Below are 7,970 nucleotides of genomic sequence, written 5' to 3'. Positions count from 1 at the left end.
GTGCTTGATCCAGTATAGCTATGTGAAATAAAGATGGTCAAATTGCACTGACTTAGAGGGAGTCGAAGTGTTAAAGTGGAGCAAAAATTTTGTCATTGTATACATGGGAGACGTAGATTGGTTTTTTGTTTTTTTTTTTTAAGAGATACACATTCTGGTTTCAAATTGGACAGCATGCATTGATCTCAAGCTACCTCTGTTTGATTCTGGGTTATCTCTTTTGGCTTTTGAGTAGTTGTGATGACTTCTTGCAAGAGAAAGGAGGCTATTGTTTAAAGTAAAAAACAGGAATTATTAACCTGAGATGAATAGGTTCCATGTGGATGGGTTTCTTATTGTATGTTACACTTGTGACATTTTGTATGTATAGATAAATGTGATTTTTCTTTTCAGAGAAAGTATAGACAGCTTTATCAGATTGACAGAGGTACTTTGACCCAAAAAAGTGAAGACCTTTAGAAATACAGACTGCAGGAGCTGAGGAGGACTTTTTTTAGCATACCATGTAATATACTTAATATAAAAAATAGTATATATTTTTTGGAGGGATATGGCTCCTGTCAATGGTAACCTTTGAGGCTAGAAGAGAGGACTTACAGTAAAGGGGAAGAAGTGACAAAGAGGACTTTAAGCATTACTGATAATCTATTTTTTCCTTACAAGGAAAACATATTACTCATGTATTTAAATTTTAATTTTAAAATTCAAAAGAAAATGGAGACGTTGAAGATTTTGGAGCAAGAAAGTGAGTCAAGAATCCTAAACTCTGTGGAAGCAGACAAAATCCAGAAAAACATGCAGAAGACTGCAGAGAGAAGGAAACTCAGGCAATAATTTTTCATAGGCCCCAGGTGCCTTGTTGTTTATCAGCTGGCAGTTTCAGATTTATGTTATGGCCTATTTTGACCTTGTAGACCCTTAAGGATTAGTTACTACTTCAACCCAGCAACTAGAGCCCTGTGGTAGTGGTTACCCATGAACAGCACTGGTGAGTATATTCTTTTTCCTGGCATTGGATCATTTTCTTTGAGAATCTTTATCAATGCTGGCCAATGATTTTGACCTTCTGCCAATAGATTGGGGTTTATACCAGCACATATGAGTCAGACATTGAATCAGTGATCTCAGGAAAGTATTTAAGGTACTCTAGTATTTTTATAATAATTTTTCACTAAGTTTTTATTAAAAAAAATTTTAAGCTATAGGAAAAGCAAGAGAATATTATAATGATGTACACTCTATATCCTTTACATACATTCAACAGTTTTTAACATTTTTCACCATTTTCTTAATCTGTCTACACCTATTTACATATTTTTGTTTGTTTTTTGCTCTATTTATGAGTAAGTGCAACATTATGAGTATTCATTATCAAGAAAACACGTAAGAAATTTAACATTGATTCATAATATCTAATATATAATGTGTATTTAAATTGCCTTTGTTGTTTCCCTGATATCCTATATGTGCATTTTTTAAAAATTATTACAGGGACTTCCCTGGTGGCGCAGTAGTTAAGAATCTGCTTGCCAATGCAGCGGATGCGGGTTCAAGCCCTGGTCCAGGAAGATCCCACATGCCACGGAGCAACTAAGCCCCTGTGCCACAACTACTGAGCCTGCGCTCTAGAGCCCGTGAGCCACAACTACCGAGCCCACACGCTGCAACTACTGAAGCCTGTGCGCCTAGAGCCCGTGCTCTGCAACAAAAGAACCGACCACAGTGAGAAGCCTGCGCACCGCAACAAAGAGTAGCCCTCGCTCACCACAACTAGAGAAAGCCCTGCGGCAACAAAGACCCAGCACAGTCAAAAATAAAATAAATAAATTTATTTTAAAAATTAATACACAATCCAAATCAAGGTCACATATTGCATTGGATGGGCCCTTTTTTAAAAAAACAATATTTATATTTCACAGTTCTGGAGGCTGGGAACTCCAAGGTCAAGGTACAGGCAGATTTGGTTCCTGGTGAGAGCACTTCCTGGGTAACCATCTCGCTGTTTTCTCACATGGTGGAGAGAGGTCATATCTTTTTACTGTAGAGCAGTATTCCCCTTACCTGTTTTGTGTTTCACAATGACATTTTAAAGAGTCGAAGAAAAAAAAAAAAGAGTCGAAGAATCTAGAACGTTTGTCTTGTACAGTGCCTAACATTCTGGATTTGTTTGTTTTGTCATGGTTAGGTTAAGTTTAAATATATTTGACAAGAATACTAGGGGTGGTGCTGTATACTTCCTATTGTATCACATCAAGAAGCACATAATTTAAGTTTGATCCATTATTGGTAATACTAAAGTTGATCACTTTGATTTGAGTAGTGTGTGTACCTGATTTCTCCATAATAAAAGTTGCTTTTTTTCTTTGTAAGTCAAGAAGTAATCTGACAGGAATATTTTGAGACCATTTCACATATAACATTTTGCCTAATGTTTTTAGCATCCGTTGATGATTCTTGCCTAAATAAGTTATAAAATTGGGGCTCGCAGTGGTGATTTTTAATTTTATCATTCTCTTATATAAAAGCTTTGCCTTTCCCCCCTTTTCTTCTCTATGTCTGGGTTTTCTATTCTGAGTATCTCTGACTGATGGATTTTTTTTGTCATTTGAAGTATTTTAGCACAAGGAACAAAGTATTTTAGTCCATTTATTACCATCATTCTTTGTGTTGCTCAAATTGTACAAATTTGGCCTCTCAAGCTGGCTCCTGTAATCCCCATTTGTCATTGAGCAATTCCTTACTTTTTGATACAGGTATTCAAGACTTATATTGTACATTCTCTGTCCCAGGCCTGGAGCTAGCCACTTTCTGAGGAGATTTTTTGAGATGATCTTTTCAAATATATATCCTTAACAAAGATATAGTTATTTGTGGTACACATGCAGTGGAATGTTATGCATCCAATAAACTTGGATTTTTAAAGATAATAAATTTTAAATTAACAAGAATGAATCTTAAATATTTAATTCAGTATTATATTGGTGTTATCTACCCATGTTCATTATTAATGTGCTATATAATATATGTGAATGGCTGGATAGATAGTCCTATTCTATTGTTTAGATTTACCACAATTTATTTAAATCCCTATGATGAACATTATGTTGCCATTTTTTTCAACATAATAAATGATACTCCCATCAGCACTCTTTTGCATTCACTTACGGGCGCCTGTCAAATTGTTACTTCTGAGAAATCAATAAAAATGAAGAGTTAGGTTAAAGATGAGGATATTTATCAAGCATTATAATATAAAAGGTATTAGGTACTTAAGAAAGGTACAAAGATGAAAAGTTGTTTTTAGCCTAGCAAAGAAGATAAAAGCTGTACTGAAGTTCTAAGAGTATATAAAAGTCATTTCCAAGTTACAAATACATGTTCTGGAAGTTCAGAGGAGGGACTACTGTTATCTCATGTACAAAATATAAAGGACTTTTTTTTTTTTTTGCGGCACGCGGGCCTCTCACTGTTGTGGCCTCTCCCGCCGCGGAGCACAGGCCCCGGACGCGCAGGCCCAGCAGCCATGGCCCACGGGCCCAGCCGCTCCGCGGCACGTGGGATCCTCCCAGACCGGGGCACGAACCCGTATCCCCCGCATCGGCAGGCGGACTCCCAACCACTGCGCCACCAGGTAAGCCCAGAATCTCTTGATAGTAATGGATTTTGTGAGATCAGCTTTACTTGCAGTTTTTCTTTTGATGACCTTATTAAATCAAAACTGAAGATAGTTGAATAAGGCAACTTGATAGCTGTTTGGGATAGTTTGGTCCAATTGGGCTGGTTCAGAAGTAAAGTTAAATAGACTAGCACTATTTTAGGTACTAGCACTATTAAAGGTATTTAAACCTTTAGCAAAAGGTTTAAATAACTTCCAGTAATTATGTTTTAGTCAGGAATTGAACACACAACTGTATATTTCACAAACAAAACACTCATTCAAATTTCAAGAACTCACAATAAACTCCAATTAGGAAAAATATAGCAATAGTTTAAAAATTATCCAGAGTCTCTATTTCTTTTTTTCTTATTTGAAAACAGCTTCTATTTAACCAAGTATAGAAAAATATACATGTTCTTGAGCATAATAAATGGTCATTATTGAAAACTTTAGAAATAAACTTAAAAAGAAAAAAACTTAATCACTGATAATCTCATAGCCAAGAGATAACCACATTCTAGGTTTATCTTACCAAGTGCCATTTATATATTTATATAGTCACAGAAAATGATGTCATATACTATATACTGTTTAATAATCTGCCTTTTCCGTGTTTTGAAACATAAAATATTGCATTGAAATTCATATAACTTTCAAATGTTCATAATATTTAAAAACAGACCATTAGTATTTTGAAGTAATGATGGAATACATTTTGAGTATTTATGACTGAGTTGTTAAAAGTTGTTAACATGGTATATGTTTTATTGTGACATGTATATTAAAGATTACATGGAATCTGTTGAGCATCATAATTTCTTTTAATCATTCTACACTTGTCAGAATGCTGGAACATATCTGAATAGTTCCTCATTCATGATGGCCATCTCCTAGATCTTGATCTTGGCTTTGGGTGATTAGGAATTTGTCATTGCAGGGGCTAGTGACTTTCAAGACTTCTCCTAAGAGGAGGAGAGATCATTGAACTCTATGCTGGAAAACTAGAGGGATCTCATCTGGCTAGAGAAGGACATCTTCTTACCAAAATTTTAAATCTACCATCTGGAGCTTGTTTGTCCCTTTGTGTTTTTTCCAAGTGCTTTCCTGTATTTTTGGTTCATGTTCTCAGAAAATAGAGCTTTGCAGAGTTGTGCAAAGACAACTCTGCCCATAGCTATATTTTCCCATCGTTCACACTTTTTTCTAGGTCTTCCTAGGATGGCCTTGCTTTCCTGGTAACCATGGAAATGGGGTTCAGTTATTGAACAGCCAGAGCCTGGCCTGTTCCTTATCTTTTGCTATATGTAAGATGGTTAGATTCTAATCTCATTATAATGTTCTTATTGAATCATGAGATAAACGTAGTTGAAGGACAAGCGACAAGAGTCTAGGTGAGTGAGGAGAAATCACACAAGGTGAAACCATTGCCTAATAAAGTTCAGTTTTTCAGTTAACAGGAATTATTATAATGTTATTTGAAAAGTTGCCTTAGAAGCTACAGTACAATGGGGGAAATTAAAATTAAGTCCACTTCAGTATGACCTAGCAAAAGAATTTAATTTTCATTCCCTCTGTTAACTGGTAGCTTTCAAAGATAGTTTCTATTAAATTTGGGTATATCTAAAATAATATTTATTAAATATATTTAAGGTGTAATGACTCACAATACAGCAAAACCTGTGTACCGACTACCTATTCTAAGAAAGAGGATATTACTACTAACTTTGAAGACCCCTACATATCTACTCCCTTTCCTTTCCCCACAACCATAATAGTTATCCTGAATTTTGTGTTCATAATTCTGTTGCTTTTCTTTATAGTTTGAACCATGTACTCCAAAACTATGTTGTTTATCTATGCATATATTTTAGTTTTATATAAATATACATTCTATGATTTGCTTTTTTAAAATATTTATTTTGGCTGCTAAGTGTCTTAGTTGCAGCACACTGGATCTTCATTGCGGCACGCAGGATCTTTAGTTGGGGCATGCAGGCTCTTAGTTGCAGCATGTGAACTCTTAGTTGTGGCATGTGGGATCTAGTTCCCCGACCAAGGATCGAAACTGGGCCCCCTGCATTGGGAGCATGGAGTCTTACCCACTGGACCACCAGGGAAGTCCCTATGACTTGCTTTCTTTGTCAACATATTAGTGTGAGATTTAGCCACATAGCTATAATTCATTTTCACTTCTGTATGGTATTCTATTGCATGAGTATATCATGTTTTTAAATCCATTTTCTATAAATAGCAATGTAGATTGTTTCAAAATTTGATATTACAGTGCTGCTATAAACATTCTTGTACATGTTGACTGATGGATATGCAGAGGTTGCTCTAGCGCGGAGGTGTGCAAACTTTTTCTATATAAAGACATATAGGAAATACTTTAGACTTTGCAGGTCCAATAGCCTCTATTACAACTCATCAGTTCTGCCATTGTAGCATGACAGCAGCAATGGACAATATGTAAAAGAATGAGTGTGGCTGTGTTCCAATAAAACTTTATTTACAAAAACAGGCAGTGGCAGGATTTAGCCAGTGGGCCATAGTTTGCCAGCCCCTATTCTAGGATATATATTATGAATGTGGTATCACTAAACATAGGGTATTTGGAGCATGCAAATATCTTCAGCTTTACTAGACAATGTGCAATATTTTCCAAAGGAGATTTTTCAATTTTTATTCTTTACTAACATTTGAAATTCTGAAAATTTTAAGTTTAGGCCAATCTGGTATATGGATATGAAATGAAATCTCATTTTGGTTTTAATTCACATTTCCCTGATTAAGGTTAAGTTTTTTTTGTTTTGAAACATATGTTTATTGGCCATTTGTCTAACATGAAATGCCTCTTAAAGTTCTGTGCTCATTTTTTTCTTGGGTTGTCATTAATTATAGAACTTTATAAAAAATATTTTGGATGTTTTTGTGTTAGTCATATGTGTTGAAAATATCTTCTCCCAGTTTATAGCTTGTCTTTTCATTCTCTAGGGAATCTTTTAATAAATAGAAGTTCAATGTCAGATTTATTAAAATTTTTTAAAGACGTATTTTAAGAAATCATTATCTTACACTAAGGTCATAAATTTAGCCTCCTACATTATCTTCTTAAGGGTTTATAGTTTTGTCTTCCACATTTTTGGTTGTTATAAAATCTTTTGGGGGATTTCCCTCATGGCACAGTGGTTAAGAATCCGCCTGCCAATGCAGGTGACACAGGTTCAAGCCCTGGTCCGGGAAGATCCCACATGCCATGGAGCAACTAAGCCCTGTGCTCTAGAGCTCGTGAGTCACAACTACTGAGCCCTGCGTGCCACAACTATTGAAGCCCGCATGCCTAGAGCCTGTGCTCCGCAACAAAGACAAGCCACCGCTATGAGAAGCCCACTCACTGCAATGAAGAGTAGCCCCCGCTGGCCGCAACTAGAGAAAGCCCATGAGCAGCGATGAAGACCAATGCAGCCAAAAATAAATAAATAATACTTAAAAAAAAATCTTTTAGGATCAATCTCTTTCTGCAAAATAAAGGAGTGTAATTTATGTGTGCATGCGCAGCAAATGTCCCAGAATATGAAAAGGCTATCTTTTCCCCTATTATTGACGGTCATAAATTACGTTATACATAGGAGAGTTCCCTTTTTTCCACACCCTCTCCATCTGGTGGCAGATGTTAACTAGACTTACTGTGGTGATCATTTTGCAATATATGCAAATGTGGAAAAATCATGTACACCTGAAACTAAAATAATGTTTATGTCATCTATACCTAAAAAGAAAAAAAAAAAAAGATTTCCTACCTCGAGGAAAAAACTCTCAAAATTTCATGATGGAATAAAAACTTGAAACCATTTAACACAATCTATCAAACAAGAAAAAAAAAATTCAGATTATTTTTTGTATACCAGAATTGTTTTTATTTTGGTGCATTTGTCTTAAGCCAAATATTAATTTTAAAACTTAGCTATTAAGCATTCAGTCAAAATGTGGTTTCAATGAACTTCTCCAAGGAACAGTATTATATGAAATTTTAATTTAAATTTCTTTATGTACTGGAAATACATTTCAAATGTATTTCTTCATTTTGGGTCATGCTCAAAGAAGCTTGAGAAACACATCATATTCTAAAACCATATACTAAGGGAATGAAAATGACTTGAGGCTGTGTCAAGTCATCTTTCCATCATAAACAAGTCTTAGAAATATAATTTCTAATCTCTGGAATTATAATTAACCTAGAAAAGGTAAATCAGACATTCTGGATAAGTGGTATTCCTTTGCATTCTTTTAATTGTATGTTAGATGTTATTTA

Source organism: Phocoena phocoena, chromosome 20 (genome assembly GCF_963924675.1).
Source record: "Phocoena phocoena chromosome 20, mPhoPho1.1, whole genome shotgun sequence".
Classification (NCBI taxonomy): Eukaryota; Metazoa; Chordata; class Mammalia; order Artiodactyla; family Phocoenidae; genus Phocoena; species Phocoena phocoena.
The sequence above is the reverse complement of the archived record's forward strand: the minus strand, read 5'-3'. Positions refer to the sequence as shown.